The 16,290-nt window shown below is 41.0% G+C and overlaps 1 protein-coding gene across 1 annotated transcript in view; it reads right to left on the reverse strand.

Moving 5' to 3' along the window:
- pvalb6 (parvalbumin 6) overlaps positions 1-15,311 on the reverse strand; it is a 93,945-nt gene extending 78,634 nt beyond the window's left edge. The window contains exon 1 of the mRNA XM_057817059.1: positions 15,108-15,311. The gene's annotated coding sequence lies outside the window, so the exon portion shown is untranslated. The remainder of the gene's footprint in view (positions 1-15,107) is intronic.
- Between the last annotated feature and the right edge of the window lie 979 nt (positions 15,312-16,290).

Raw genomic sequence — 16,290 nt, forward strand, 5'->3', positions numbered from 1 at the left:
GCCTATCCCATATAGCTACGTGCAGTAGGCAGGGTATACCTTGAACTGGTTGCCAGCCAATCGCAGAGCACAAGGTGACATACAACCATTCACGCACACACTCATACCTATGGACAATTTAAAATGTTCAATCAGCCTACCTACCATACATGTTTTTGGGATGTGGGAGGAAACCACATGCAAACTCCACACAGGAAGGCTGAAGCCCGGGATCGTAATTAAAACTAATAAAGCATCAAATGTTATCCTCTTTTATTTATTTTAGAAATTAAAAAATAAATAAATAAAATTAGTAAATTCAATTCCGATTCATAATTGATTATCTATTTATACTTTGATTTCCATTAATCCTATTGTATCTATTTATTTTTAATTTAGAATTTTTTTCCCTGTATTTCTTAATTTAATTTCATAGTAGATATATGTGAATTGACTGTATTCCTCCAATGTATATATTTTTTTTCAGGCATCAAGGGGTTAAAGTAAATTACATGCATGGACTTCATGTTTTTTGCTAAATAAAAATTGTGTCTAAAAATGAGAGAATATTGTTTTTTGTTTTTTTTTTAAATTAAATTAAATTTAAAAACAAAATAAAGAATGTAAATAACTATTTTGAAAAAAAAAACGTATATACTGTCCCCCCCCTTTTTTTTTATAAATACATAAAGTAAAAGAAGAATGTTTACCATAGTCTAAAAATTAGAGAATATTTACTTTTTTAAATGAAATTAAATTATTTTAAAAACAAAATAAAGAATGTAAAAAAGTATTTTTTAAAAAAGTATATACTGTTTTTCCCATTTTTTATAAATACATAAATGAAATGAAGAATGTTTACAGACGTTCTCTCTTTTATGTTTATTAGAAATTGTAATAAAAAATACATTAATTAATAATTACATCAAAAATGCGAGTGTTTCTTTTACTAAAAAAACATGGGAAAAAAACAATTTAGAAAAAAGACAATTATGAGGCCAACAACATCTCTAAATGGTTTACTGACTATCAAAGTGATTCATTCACTAATCAATTAGTCAGTTAATCATGGCAGCCCGAGCCCCGCCCTTTTGACTGGGACGGGACTGGGAAAGGTTCATTTATTCGCCCCTCTCAATCAGAATGGATTGGAAGTTTTGTGCCTTCAATGGCAGCTAAATGAGTTATATGTGAAAAATAATTATATGAGTTGGCCAATATGAAGGCCCTCCGAAGGAAAAACGTAACTACAATGTTGTTAAAAGCACTGTACTAGACAGTTCAACAAATCTTCAAATTTGCCACAATTACAAGAACAACAAAAGAAACAAATAGTATCAAAATGGATTGTGTTTGACAGTAGAGCTTCATCGCTTTTTAAAACGCTACCAAAGAAAGTGGAGGTAAAGGAGTGCAAATGCATATTAGAGTAAACTACATCAGAAACTTTTGCGTTCTTTGATCCAACTACCTTTGATCACTGATCAGAATTCTGCATGATTAAAGTATTCCTTTTGATCTCAACTGTTTGGACACATCATATAAACATCACTGTCATGCTTCAGTTATGGAGAGAATTCCAGTGGAGATTATGATGAAGGGCGAGTTAACGTGAAACCAAAGTTTGAATGTCCCAAAAGTTGCAGAACTTGAAGAGCAACCACAACTAGAGTGAAATACAATGCTCCCTCGCTACTTCGCGCTTCAAACTTCGCGCCCTCAGTCCATCGCGGATTTTTTTTCAATTAAAAAATAAAATAGATAAATAGAGATGAGCTGTCCTGAGCGGATCGCGTAGTCTCACTCTTCCTTCCTCCCTCCCTCCCTCCCTCTCCTGCTCTTTGTTGGTCAGGCAGTGCACTAGAGTTGCTTGTTAAAGTTAATGTTGGCCTGTTGCTCCAGATGTTGGTGGTCCACCTGGCTGACTGCTGGCACTGTAGCTGGCCCCTACCCCGGGTGGCGCTGAACCTGACCAGCTGCTGCCATGGTAGCAGCCTCCTGCCCCGGCTTGGCTGTCTGTCTGTGAACCTGGCTGCACCAGTTCCTGTTCGTTAGCATGATCGCTGCAGCTGCCCTCATCGCCGGTACCGGCATCCCTAAGCTGTCCCGTTTCAGTGTGACCAATTTGCCAATTTGGCATAGAAGAAGTGGGCAAGCGTAAGGAGGAGAGAGAGGGAGCGAAAAGGAGAATTGTGCGGTGTTGACTGGCTGACTGTCCCTCTCTGGTTTTTGTTTAGTTAATAAGTCTCCATGCAACAGCCATCCAAGGAATCTCTGTATTTTTATACACTACACCACCTCCCCGAGGGAAGAACCGGACGAAGGAGCGACGACTGTTAGGTTTTGTGTTGATTCCCTCCTAGTGTGTCCTTGTAATTGCCATTGATTTCACCTGGTGTACCGCTCCTTGTGTATCCTCCAATCTGCGTCCACCTGTGTCACCCATCTGTTCCTCATTGTCTCGTTACCCTTTGTCTGCGTGTGTATATAAGCTCCCAGTTTCTTTTCAGTCCTTGTTGCGTCATCGTCAATGTCTTTGTCAGTGTCAAAGTCGATGTCTATCCAAGCCCTCGTGTTCCAAGTAAATTTTTTGATACCCAGCCTTTTGTTAGTAACGTGAGTTTCGTTTGCTACTGTGTTTTTTGAGATCACCTCAGTTTTGGTTTGTACTTTGTTTTTTTCTGTCGGCCTTCATTAAATCATTTTTTGCACCGCCTTTTTTGCCTCGCTTCACTTTTCCTGCGTTTGGATCCACACACACCTGCCCGCCCAGCATTTCCTGACAGAATGACGCAACACTCCTGGACCCAGAGGGAAAGATTCATTTTCGGCCGGCACGCCGACACCCTCAACCCACCCACAGACCACAACACATTTTTTTGGACTCCGATTTTTCAGACTTTGAGGAGGATCACAATTTATATGACCTCCTCTATTCTGATTCTGACTCAGACCCGGATTTTGATTTTACGCCTTCCGTTTCCCCTGATTATTTTTCTTACCACCCTCCGCATTCTGTGTCCCGTTCGGAGCTCATCGCCAAAGACTCCTACCTGGGATCCCGTTGGGCCATCTATCGGGGACCACCCCGGAGTGGTCTGAGGAGTCGCCCAGGCTCATTGCGGCCTAATGGGGCTGTTATGCAGCCCCTACCACCTGAAGGCGCTCGCCAAAAGCCTCGGCGTGGTCGTCAACGCCGACGGTGTGCGGCGGTGCTGACGTCGTGGCTTCCCGAGGCTCCAGCGCCGACTCCCCGCAGTCAAGTTCCTCCCTCGCCAACTCCCCGCAGTCAAGTTCCTCCTGCGCCAACTCCCCGCAGTCAAGTTCCTCCCGCGCCAACTCCCCGCAGTCAAGTTCCGCCCGCGCTGACTCCCCGCAGTCAAGTTCCGCCCGCGCCGACTCCCCGCAGTCTAGTGCCCGCGCCGTCCGTTCCTGGTTTCCAAGCAGACTCCGCTGCTGTCCCGCCAGCAGACGCCCACGTTGCTGTCCTCCCAGCAGACGCCCACGCTGCTGTCCCGCCAGCAGACGCCGAAGTTCCTGGCCCTCACCCCGAAAATGCTGCTCCCCGCTTCTTGCCACGGCTTGGCGGCATGAACGACCGAGCACTGCCTCGTCTGGGACGCCCGCCTGATCGGCCCGTGCGGTCGCCCAATGTCTGGCGCCCTGGACGCCCTCCGGATCGACCCTTGAGGTCAGCCCATGTCTGGCGTCCTGGACGCCTGCCTGACTGGCCCTGACGGGCTGGTGTTGCTCCCTCATCCGAGCAACCTTCTGCTCTCAAAGTGTTTGGGACTTTTTGTTTCTTCGGGACAACTGGGATCCGTCCCTTGAGGGGGGGTACTGTTGATTCCCTCCTAGTGTGTCCTTGTAATTGCCATTGATTTCACCTGGTGTACCGCTCCTTGTGTATCCTCCAATCTGCGTCCACCTGTGTGACCCATCTGTTCCTCATTTTCTCGTTACCCTTTGACTGCGTGTGTATATAAGCTCCCAGTTTCTTTTCAGTCCTTGTTGCGTCATCGTCAATGTCTTTGTCAGTGTCAAAGTCGATGTCTATCCAAGTGTTCCAAGTAAGTTTTTTGATACCCAGCCTTTTGTTAGTAACCTGAGTTTCGTTTGCTACTGTGTTTTTTTTTTAGATCACCTCAGTTTTGGTTTGTACTTTGTTTTTTCTGTCGGCCTTAATTAAATCATTTTTTGCACCGCCTTTTTTGCCTCGCTTCACTTTTCCTGCGTTTGGGTCCACACACACCTGCCCGCCCAGCATTTCCTGACAACAACGAATAAGCCACAGAAATCACTGGTCCGTATATTATTATGATTCTCTATCCACGAGAGGCGCCAGATCTGACCAAATAGGTCCCGGAACACAGGGAAGCCAAAATCAAGAGGTGCCGGATCTTGTTCTTGCAGGATCCACTTAACCCCTGGCTTTGCGTTTTCAGCCATTTAGATTGTGGGTGGAGCGTCGTCAATATTTCCACTCTCAAAGACATTTTCAGATTTTCGCGGTTTCAGCTCTCCAAAACGCCATCTCTGTTTCAACTACATAGACATCCAGAAAAGTCTAAAGCCTTTTTTTTTGTTTGTTTGTTTTTTTTGTTTTACCATTAGCCTTGTTTAAACAGCCCTTGCACCCCTGATGAATTTACATTTGACAAATATACATAAATCATTGGAGGAATACATAAATAAGTAGATATACAGTTGGGCAAACTAAGTATTTAGTCAACTACCAATTGTGCAAGTTCTCCAACTTCAAAAGCTTAGAGAGGCCTGTAATTGTCAACATCGGTAAACCTCAACCATGAGAGACAGAATTTGGAGAGAAAAAAAAAATGAAAATCACATTGTTTGATTTTTAAAGAATTTATTTCGAAATTAGAGTGGAAATAAGCTTTTGGTCACCTACAAACAAGCAAGATTTCTGGCTGTCAAAGAGGTCTAACTTCTTCTAACGAGGTCTAAAGATGCTCCACTCGTTACCTGTATTAATGGCACCTGTTTTAACTCATTATCGGAATAAAAGACACCTGTCCACCACCTCAGTCAGTCACACTCCAAAATCCACTATGGCCAAGACCAAAGAGCTGTCGAAGGACACCAGAGACAAAATTGTAGACCTGCACCAGGCTGGGAAGACTGAATCTGCAATAGGTAAAACGCTTGGTGTAAAGAAATCAACATTGGGAACAATTATTAGAAAATGGAAGACATACAAGACCACTGATAATCTCCCTCGATCTGGGGCTCCATTCAAGATCTCACCCCGTGGCGTCAAAATGATAACAACAACGGTGAGCAAAAATCCTAGAACCGTACGGGGGGACCTAGTGAATGACCTACAGAGAGCTGGGACCACAGTAACACAATGCACAGCCAGGGACTCAAATCCTGCACTGCCATACATGTCCCCCTGCTGAAGAGAGTACACATCCAGGCCCGTCTGCGGTTCGCTAGAGAGCATTTGGATGATCTAGAAGAGGACTGGGAGAATGTGTTATGGTCAGATGAAACCAAAATAGAACTTTTTGGTAGAAACACAGGTTCTCGTGTTTGGAGGAGAAAGAATACTGAATTGCATCCGAAGATCACCATACCCACTGTGAAGCATGGGGGTGTAAACTCATGCTTTCGGGCTGTTTTTCTGCAAAGGGACCAGGACGACTGATCTGTGTAAAGGAAAGAATGAATGGGGGCATGTATCGAAAGATTTTGAGTGAAAATCTCCTTCCATCAGCAAGGGCATTGAAAACGAGACGTGGCTTGGTCTTTCAGCATGACAATGATCCCAAACACACTGGCAGGGCAACAAAGGAGTGGCTTCGTAAGAAGCATTTCAAGGTCCTGGAGTCGCCTAGCCAGTCTCCAGATTTCAACCCCATAGAAAATCTGTGGAGGGAGTTGAAAGTCCGTGTTGCCCAACGACAGCCCCAAAACATCACTGCTCTAGAGAAGATCTGCATGGAAGAATGGGCCAAAATACCAGCAACAATGTGTGAAAAGCTTGTGAAGAGTTACAGTAAACGTTTGCCCTCCGTTATTGCCAACAAAGGGTACATAACAAAGTATTGAGATGAACTTTTGGTATTGACCAAATACTAATTTTCCAACATGATCTGCAAATAAATTCTTTAAAAATCAAACAATGTGATTTTCTGTTTTTTTTTTTCCACATTCTGTCTCTCATGGTTGAGGTTTACCCATGTTGACAATTACAGGCCTCTCTGATATTTTCAAGTGGGAGAACTTGCACAAATTTGTGGTTGACTAAATACTTATTTGCCCCACAGTAGGTTTAACTCATTCACGGCCGTTGACAGTAGTAAAAATCAAATCTATTTAAACTAGGATGACTGGAATTAAGTGATCATGTTTCACTGCTATTGATTGGGATAGATGTCCAATCAATTTTGACCGGGACGGTTGGCAGCGATCATTCATTGAAAAATACAGCCAAAAAGGACAAAATCCTCAAATTAATAAATAAATCATAAAAAGTTTGTTTTTTGTTTTTTTTCTAAGAAGAAGAAATAACAGTAAAAAAATAAAAATGTAATCATTAAAGCAAAATAATAATTATCATTAAAAAAAAATAGAATTTATGAGTAATTTCCTCCTTTTTATTTTTTAAATTTTTTTCCCCCAAATATTTTCTTGAATTTCGTAATTTTATCATTTTTTTATTTGAATTCACGTATGCATACGATGGACCATTCCAAAATGCGCTGCTTTGAAGCGTTGCTATGGGGAATAACTCCGGTTCAGTTTGAATTTCGACAAAATGTCTTTCTCCTAGGCTCTGATCAGCAGCAACGAGTAGATGAGCTGGCAATTCTGAGAGGTGCCGCTTGATTTGATATGGATTATGGATTAAATGAAATCAAGTGTTAAGGAATGAAGGTCAGATAAAAGCCCCGAAAGGACGACGACGCTGCGCAGGGATGAAAAGCATGATGCGGCTGGGGTTATGAAGTCAGAGGGAGGACGGATGGAGATCGTTCACTCTGAACGCTTGTTTTGCTGGCCCACGCTTAGCCTAATCTCGGCTATTGAGATTAGCTGTCATTCACACACTTGATTATTCAATAATGTTGGACAGTTGACAGCTCGTTTCATCAAGTTAAGTCTTTTCGGATAACTGCCTTTCAATGTGAAGGCAAACGCTTTCCTTTTCCCAATCGCGATTACATTTGACTCAGTCTATTCAGATTGTGAAGGGAATTACACTGCCATAAAAAAAAAAAGATGCTTAATAACATTTGCATAAAATGAAGTTCCTGAAGGGCTTGTTTATTTTTTAAGACCCCTTTTAAAGTTTTATACTTTATTTTTATAGTACCAATTATGGCGTTATACCATCAAAGACAGAAAATGCAAAGTCAGACCTACAAATAACGATTTACATTTGCTGGCTAACTAACTGCGTAACCCACTAATTGATTCTTTTTTTCTATTTAAAAAATAGCAATTCACTCTAAAAATACAATGAATTTGGTTCCCCAGCAATGAAGGCTTTAAGTGGCTTGAACAAAATAGGTCACATCCTCATCTTTAATTTTTCTTTCCTTAAAAATGAAGAGCAGGCTCTAAATTAAGAAAAGTCTCAATCCATTTTCACTCGCACTCTGTTCCCATCTGACCGTGGCTTTGCTAATGATCTCATTTAAGAGGTCGTGGCTTTTCTAATTAGAAATGAGTTGAGTCTCTTTGTGCTTGGCTAACCTTGGTGTCATTCTAAAGTTAGTATCAACTTTTGGGGTACTTGTCACTGCTGTTTTTGAAAATACCTTCCAGAATAAGCGAAACAGAATGGAAATACTGACCCAAAAACTGAACATGAAATTGCTCTGATAACAATGAAAGTGTCTTTATGTTGACATGTGACCTTGCAAAGAAGATGGACAAAACAAACCTTGTAATCTCACAAATCCATCTTAGCCTTCAATACCAATCAGCTTTCTTTGAGGAGAAGCCATCCTTTTTCTTTTCAGAGTGGTAAGAGTGGATCTTGTTCGTAGCGAGTGTTGCGCCGATACAGTACCATTTTTGGCTCCCAATACTGATCCCGATACCCTGCTGTGTGATATCGGCCGATGTCGATACTAAAGATGTCCTGATCGCATGTTTTTGCACCTGAGTCCGAGTCGAATCCTGGGTTACGAATTGAAGGAGATAGTACCTTTTCTTGTCGGCACCGTCTAACTGTTTGTATTACTCTAACACATCCAATATAAAATAAATAGCACTTATACCATAGTTTAAGGAAAACAAGCAGAATATAGATCCCACTCACGTGACGTCACAACTCCGCCCCCCTGACTTGTGCCGCCATATTGCCCGTCAGCTCATCGTGTTTACATATTATCGCTACGTACATTCCTCCTATTTCTGCGTGTTTTTCTACTTGTCTAAGGAATCACCACCTAGTAAACGAACCCAAAAACCTTTCTGACAATCGTCAACATTGATTAATCAAAATGGTGAAGGCATGTGTGGCGGTTGGTTGCAGTAACAGAGAAGATAAACTGTCATTTTAGTAGTTACTGTGTGCCCATTGTTAAAAGGGCAAATCTCTAAAACAGCACGGTTTGTTTATCTCGGTCCATGATGCGTTTGTGTCGACAGCCGTCAGACAGCAGCGAAAACATCAATAGTCGTGATGCCAACACGATCGCAGACATCATCAGACGGAGACTACGAAGCTCGTCGCCATGGTCGCGCAGCAAGAAGGTGAACGCAACAACAGGTGTTGTCCCTCCTGAAGGTAGCGCCCACACGGAAACGACTTTCTTGTACCGTGATTATGTATTATTCTACTTTGCTTGAACTAATAAATCTTGTACTGTGAATATGTATTATTTTACTCTGCTTCAACTAATAAATGTCGTACCTCTGTGATTGTCATTGGGATATGGTCGTGAAAACCTGTAGACTAATACATTTCCGTTCAAAGATAGTTATGTGGCCCAGTCCACGATATTTTGTGTAATTTAATTATTTGTTTAAAACTGATTTTACAGTCGTAAATCCATTACTGTAAAGCGTCCGTGAAAACATTTGATGTTTTCACTTCAATAAAGCATTATAAATAAGACATTTCACGCGGGGCGGCTATTTTTCGGCACACACCGGCCCGTTGTCGAACCGCCGATCAAGTTTCATTTTACATTCGTGACAATGGTGACGCTCAGCTGCCCAAATGTCGGTTTATATTCGGGCCGGTACCAACTTTGGGTACCCAACACTTCATCGTGACATCAATTGGAGTATGACTTTTTGCACGGGCGGAAACATCGATTTGGGCATCAAATATGGATCTGGCGACTGGATCGACCGAAGCTTTTCCAAATAACGGCTTTTATGCAACTCATCCAATGAGTTTACAGCGTCTGAAAGCACCGGGGCTTCCATAATTTGCAAGTGAAGCCACCATTAGAAACTACGATCATTGACAGTACAGACACACGATGACTGACAATATGGCGGCACAATACAGCGATCAAGTGATTGTGTGACGTTGGTGATTGGGGTCTATAGGGCATAAAAGATACACGATGCCGTCTTATCACGGTTGCACAATCTGATTAGAAAAAGTGGGTGGTGTTCAAAATGAGGTGCACGGGCCAACTTGCGTGGAGCCCCCTTGCTGTTGTCCTGGCCAAGCAAAACAAGGGGGCTGGCAACATTCAAGTCCATTTTTACTATTGATGATAGCAAATTGACAGTCTAATGAAAAAACTGATTATTGAAATAGAACTCATGATGAAAAGCTAATAAAGTGGAAAGAGGTGGCATTAGAGAAAAATAAACCCTGTGAGCCTTACTAGAAGCGATAGAATGCTTTAAAAGTACCAACGCCACTTTAAATTGCTTAAAAACATGAAGATTAGTTTATTTGGCAGGATTGGCATATCGGCATTTGCTTGATAACCAGATGTCAGCAATTCGACCCCTTTCAGAAACACAAAACTAAAAGAGAAAGTTTTGACCAAAGATTGAAATAGGTTCGTGAAGAAATTATAACATAAATGATCGCGTTGATAATTTTTTTTAAAGGGGACAGTGAAAAAATTGATACTTCAAAAAAAAAAAAAAAAAAAAAAAAAATGGTATCGGTGCAACACTAGTCGTAACCCGGGGGATCGGGGACATCCCTAGTCGATACTGCATTGAAACCAGGTTCTGCAAAGGTTGTAACATTAGTTATTAATTTTTTTTTTTTTTCCAATATCTCTATACTTCGGATAATTTTGTTGCTTGTAGCCTTTAACTCAGTCGCTGCCATCAACAGTTATAGACATCAAATCCAATTCAAATAAAATTTAGTGATCATGTTTCACTGCGAGGGTTGCCAGCGATCGAACAGTTGGTTGGTGTTGGTGTTACACTTATATAGCGCTTTTCAACCTTTCAGTTAATCCTTAAAAATAAATGAATACATTTTAAAGACCTAATCTTTTTTACTTGATTCCAGAAATGACATGATTGGGCCTGATTTGCTTGATACTTTTCAGATCAATTAAATGAAATTAGATCAATCCCATTGGCACACCTAATGATCTCTAGAAGAAATTAGTCTTGAGTTTACGTCAACAAAAAGCAGACAAAGACAAACACATTTTAAGATGACTAAAATATGAATAAGATTAATAAGTATTACCATCCAAAAGTCTAAGACTAAGACGAAAATTTAAAAAAGGGCTTGCAAAAACAACAGTGCTTGAGACTCAATGCTGTAATCCATATGACATTACACCATCTTTCGGAACATGTTGTATCCCCTTGTCAAGACACTTTTGCAAACATTGGCCAAACAGCAGACACATTTCTATATGTACTGTTCCACCCCCAAATTCCCCTCATAATTCCTTATTAGTGGGTGGCACTGTTGTGCCGTATGTACCATTCACACACACAGTTGACTCGTTCCAACAGCGTCAGATTGGCAAACACACAATTATTAGGCCCAAACTGTTCATGTCAGGCCCATTTTTCACTGATTAAGCTGCATATCAGCCAGCACGTCAAAGCTTTTCCACATGCCATCTGCCTCAGACAATAGCTGTTTTTGACCTTGACATAAACCACACAAAAGATAGTATCAAGGTTTGGGTTGGTATGAGTGTAAAATGACCTGGCGTAATGCCAGTTATATTTTAGCAAGTGACCAGCTGAGTTTATCTCAATGTGACTGTCCAATTATATGTTTGTGACCAGCTGTTCACCCCTAAATTGAAAGCCCAAGCGTCCACATGCAATTATAAGACAGCGCTACGTTCCAGATTCAATTTCTGTCGCCTCAGCAAAAAAATACATTGTCTTCCATTTTTATTCTCTTATCATCTCGTTTTAATTAACATCCTTTAACAAGTGGCCCGAACGTGAGGTTAATTGTGCTTTTCATGACAAAATCTGCAAGCGACTGCAAATTCTAACAGGGTAACCTCTGTTTCGTGGTTGGGAACGTTATATTAATTAATAGAAAAAAATGACAGCAAACGGGTAGCGACAGAGCGGTCTTATGTTCACATGTCATAGCAAAACGCAAAATTTGCAATAGTTAGATGAAATGAAAGTCTTCCCAAGAATATGTGTCTAGTTTCTAGTTAAAAAGATCTCATCATACTTAAAATAAACTAAAATCCCTCAAAAAGTATGATTTCAGTAAGCTATAACGGCTTATTTTGAGGTATTCTTTAGTTGTTATAAGCAAAAAAGTAACTTGTTTTATTATTTTTTTTCAACCATCCTATTCAGCTACTTAAACACAGAGAATGGGAATCTGAGTGTTTTTATTGGCAAAACCGTTTTAATGTGCCACATGGGAGTTTGGTGTTCTTCCATTGTGGTTGTTTATTTTGTGTTTTTATTTAGAGAAATAATTTCCGAAATTTTCGGATTATAAACTGCTACTTTTTTTCTTCATTTTGAATCCTGCGGTTTATAGTCCCATGCAGCTTTGTTGTTGATTTATTTGGGTTAATATGTAACACTATTTGACAGCGGCGTCATAAGACTGTGAAAAGACCGTCATAATTATTACATGGCACTATCATGGGCATTACTGAATGCTTATGACAGATGTCATTAAGTGTCATCCGGTAAATTATGTCACTCGCTCCATTTATGTCCAGCTCGGATCTTTTACATCCATTCGAAAGTGTGATAATTTGTCGAATAACACTAAATGACATCCGTTATAAGCATTAATTATTGCTCATGACAGTGTCATGTCATAATTATGATTGTCTCATGACATTCTTATGGCGCCACTGTCAAATTTACTTATCATTTAGTGTTACCAGATACCATAACTAGCAATTAATGTAACAACTGGAACAGTAACTGAAGAAATAAATAGCACAGAACATGAATTTTGATTCTTATTTACATCTGTAGTGCTGCAATGCATGTTAGGAGGCATGTTGGACAACAACAGTGTTGACAGCAGAGGTTGACTTTCTTCTCCATGGGAGTAGTAATGGCCAAATGAAGCGTTTTGAAGCAATTGTGCTTAATTTGATCTAATGACAGTCGTATGATGCTGCTGTCAAATAATGTGTTACCGGTTAATATCTTTTGGTGTAAATATCCCATAATACAGTGAGGACAACTGCGGCTTATAGTCCGTTGCGGCTTATATATGAACAAATGCCGTTTTCATGTCAAATTTGGTGGGTGTTGGCTTATAGTCAGGTGCGCCTTATAGTGTGAAAATTACGGTTATGACTTTTTCAAGTGGCATTTTTTCCAGTGTGGCTGTGAATGCTCGTGTTCCAGTCCCATGGCAACCTATGAGTTAAAGGAAAATAAAGAAGCTGTCTTGCTCATAAACATCCACACACAGTTACCACACCACCAACACCACCCCCTTACCTGATCATTGGTTGTTAAAGTGACAGATCCTAAAGCTTTCCACCATTTTTCCATTAGATATCAGTCAGGTGGAATAATGCTAGCATGTCTACACTTGATTTCCTGGGGAATTCTGTAATTTAACAAGCTCTGTGGAGTGTGAAATGCCACATGTGATATAGGGCTCCCTGCGGAGGAGGGCTCACTGTGTGACAGGGAGACACGAAGACGGACAGAGAAGCGCAGAGAGTTGGAAACAGGTTTGGAATGGTGCCATGCTGGTGCAACGGCTCCTCTTCTTGTTGTCACTCCGATGTGGAAATGTACCAGACTTGAAGTTTGACCTATGTCAGTGGTCCAGGTGTTTATGCTGCCACTGAAGTTATTCTGACTTTATGTGCCCGGCCTGATCCAATTAGAGGTTCTGAGTGACAGCATGGAGCTGACAGAGAAGTGCGAAATTGTGATTTGATGTATGACCTGTTACATGTTTACCCCTGACATGTCTTACACTATCACATTGTAAAAACATGGATGCAAATGCATACTTCGTTACATTCCACCACTGACAGCTACTCCTCCCAGGCTGGTTGTCAATGGCAGACAATGGGTTGAATGTGGAGCAATTGTAATTCACACAAGTCCCAACATCGGGAACTCATATGCATAGTCAAGTGGTCAGTTTATTCTTTTTATCCCAATTTTTCACCTTTGCAATGAGTTTTACAATTATTTATTTATTTATTTTTCATTGAAATAATTCCCCATTTTATTTCACACTTTTGGCTAGAATACATAAAGATTAAAAGGTATTCAGAAGCAATGTTTCTTGGTGTCACATTTCTCTTCTTACACCACAAGCATCAGAAAAATACTGAAATTTTGTACCTATGATGCTTTTATAGCACCTTTAACAAAAGCAGATGCATCCTCTCTCTAGATAGCTATACTAATCCACATGGGAACATATCTAAAGTCTTTTTGCCCTTCAGCACACAGCAATTCTTTCTGAAGGACAAATTCTGTCAGTGACTGACTGATGAATACGACAATGTAACTGCATCGACTGATGCAACTAGTAAGAAAGATTTATGAGAGTAAAAACAGCTTGAATCTGGTGCAAACGCCTCACAGCTTAAATACTGTATACGGTATTTTGTATTGACCGGCATCAATTATTTCAAAGTACTGAACATGATTAGAATGTGCACTGCAGGCTGTGTGAAGCATGTGTAGATTACAAGAAAAAAACATTCATTCAAGCGCCTGCTCGCAAGCCTCACCAGCACTTGTAAAGGAATTTAATGGATTTCCCCCCTGACACACACACACACACACACACACACCCGCAAACACACAATGACTCACAGCTTTCAGAGAACCAATCACCATCGCCAATTTTCAGCTCCGGTTTGTGAATGGGATTTTGGCTATGCTCAAAGCATGCGCTTATTTAACTTAGGAAACAGGATACAATCCTATTATCATATTTCTGTTTTTTGAGAAGAACCAATTATTTTATCAAATTCAAATTATTTGGCCATTTGCAGTATATCACTTTTATTCTTCTTCTTCTTATTATTATTATTATTATTATTATTATTTAACTCTTTATGACTCCGTATATCAGTCACATGCAGCATGTACCGTGATTAGGACCTTTAATGAACTGATTGCCTCATCGTCCTCAACTTCAGTCCTTCCAGTTCAAATGAATTGAACGTCTATCGCCACCAATGGCATGCAATTTGTTAAGTGTTATGAAATAATATCTGTGATATTTGGGGTACAGACTGTATTTCTGTTTTATTTGTTTCAATTTGATGAATTTAGCTTTATTTAGATTTGTATTATTTTACAAACATTTTTGAACATATGAAGTTAATATAAAAACATACAATATCGATTTACAATGTTTATATATGTAATTGCTAATATTTAAGTTATTTTAGGGACCAAAAATACTCACTTGCATCATAAAGTGTTAAAGGTCTTAACTGTTGCCAAAACAAAAGTTGTTTTAATAACCAAAAATAGTCACTAGCCTTATAGGTCTTAAGGGTCAACTTTTGAAAGCTGTCCACTGAAGTGACCACAATCTCTGAAAAAGGTTAACTTAAAACATGTTCTTCTCTCTTCTGTAATATACCACAAACACCAACATCATGTGCTATTTGCCTGTTCTTTGCTTTTATTTCATTGTTTTTTTGTTCCATGCAATTTAGACCATCTACCTCAAAAAGCACTAAATGATCAACAGACACACTTACCTGCAGTGAGAGTGACTTAGTCCTAACTGCCTCTGAGTCCTTGGCGGTTGGATGGAGAGCAGCGAGCCTGTCAAGCAGCTGATGGGAGAGCCAAGTGGAGGACAGAGAGAAGGAAAAAGAGACTGCAAGACAAGTGAAGAGAGGTATAAAGAGAAAGTGGAGGCTGCGCGATCTAGGAGGAGGAGGCGGCTGGCTGGAGGTGAGATGAAGGGGAGAAAGAGAAAGGGAGGGAGGGAGGAATAAAGGGGCATGGAGGAGTAGCGGGAGCGAGCGCTGGATTGGGATAGGAGGAGATTGTGTGATGTTGAAGAGAAGGAGGGGAGAGGTGGATGAAGGCAGAGGGGAGACCAAATGGTGATAGGTAAGAAGACGGAGGTGAGTGCTAAAAAGGGGGGGAGGCTGGGAAAGACAGGTGAAATTGCATATGTTATACATTGTTGGTTTAGTGAAAACATTTAACAAGTAGAACCTTGGAATGCAAAGATATACAGTAAATAGATTATTTCTGTATATAGCCCGTCTCTCGAGAAAAAGTTGTCCATTAAATGACACTGTAATTCACCAAAGTGTTTCAGGGTATCAACATTGGAGCATTAATATCAAAATACAAACTAGAAGATGCCATTTCTGGAGAAATTAATGCTCTGCTCCCCCTTAATGGGTTATCCATCCATCCATCCATCCATCCATCCATCCATCCATCCATCCATCCATTATCTACCGGTTAATCTGGGGTCGGGTCGCGGGGGCAGCAGCGTTAGCAGGAAAGCCTAGACTTCCCTCTCCCCAGCCACTTATACCAACGCTTCCGGCGGGATCCCAAGGCGTTCACAGGCCAGCCGAGAGACATAGTCTCTCCAGCGTGTCCTGGGTTGTCCCCGTGTCCTCCCGCCAGTGGGACATGCCCGGAATACCTCTCCAGGGAGGCGTCGAGGAGGCATCCGAACCACTTGCCCGAGCCACCTCAGCTGGCTCCTCTCAAAGCGAAAGAATAGCCACTCGACCCTGAGTCCCTCCTGGATGACCAGATTCTTACCCTATCTCTAAGGGAGAGCCTGGACATCCTGCGGAGGAAACTCATTTCGGCCGATTGTATCGTGATCTTGTTGTTTCGGTCACAACCCACAGCTCGTGACCATAGGTGAGGGTAGGAACATACTACATTTACTGGTAAATCTAGAGC

The sequence above is a fragment of the Corythoichthys intestinalis genome, chromosome 16, assembly GCF_030265065.1.
Source record: "Corythoichthys intestinalis isolate RoL2023-P3 chromosome 16, ASM3026506v1, whole genome shotgun sequence".
Lineage (NCBI taxonomy): Eukaryota > Metazoa > Chordata > Actinopteri > Syngnathiformes > Syngnathidae > Corythoichthys > Corythoichthys intestinalis.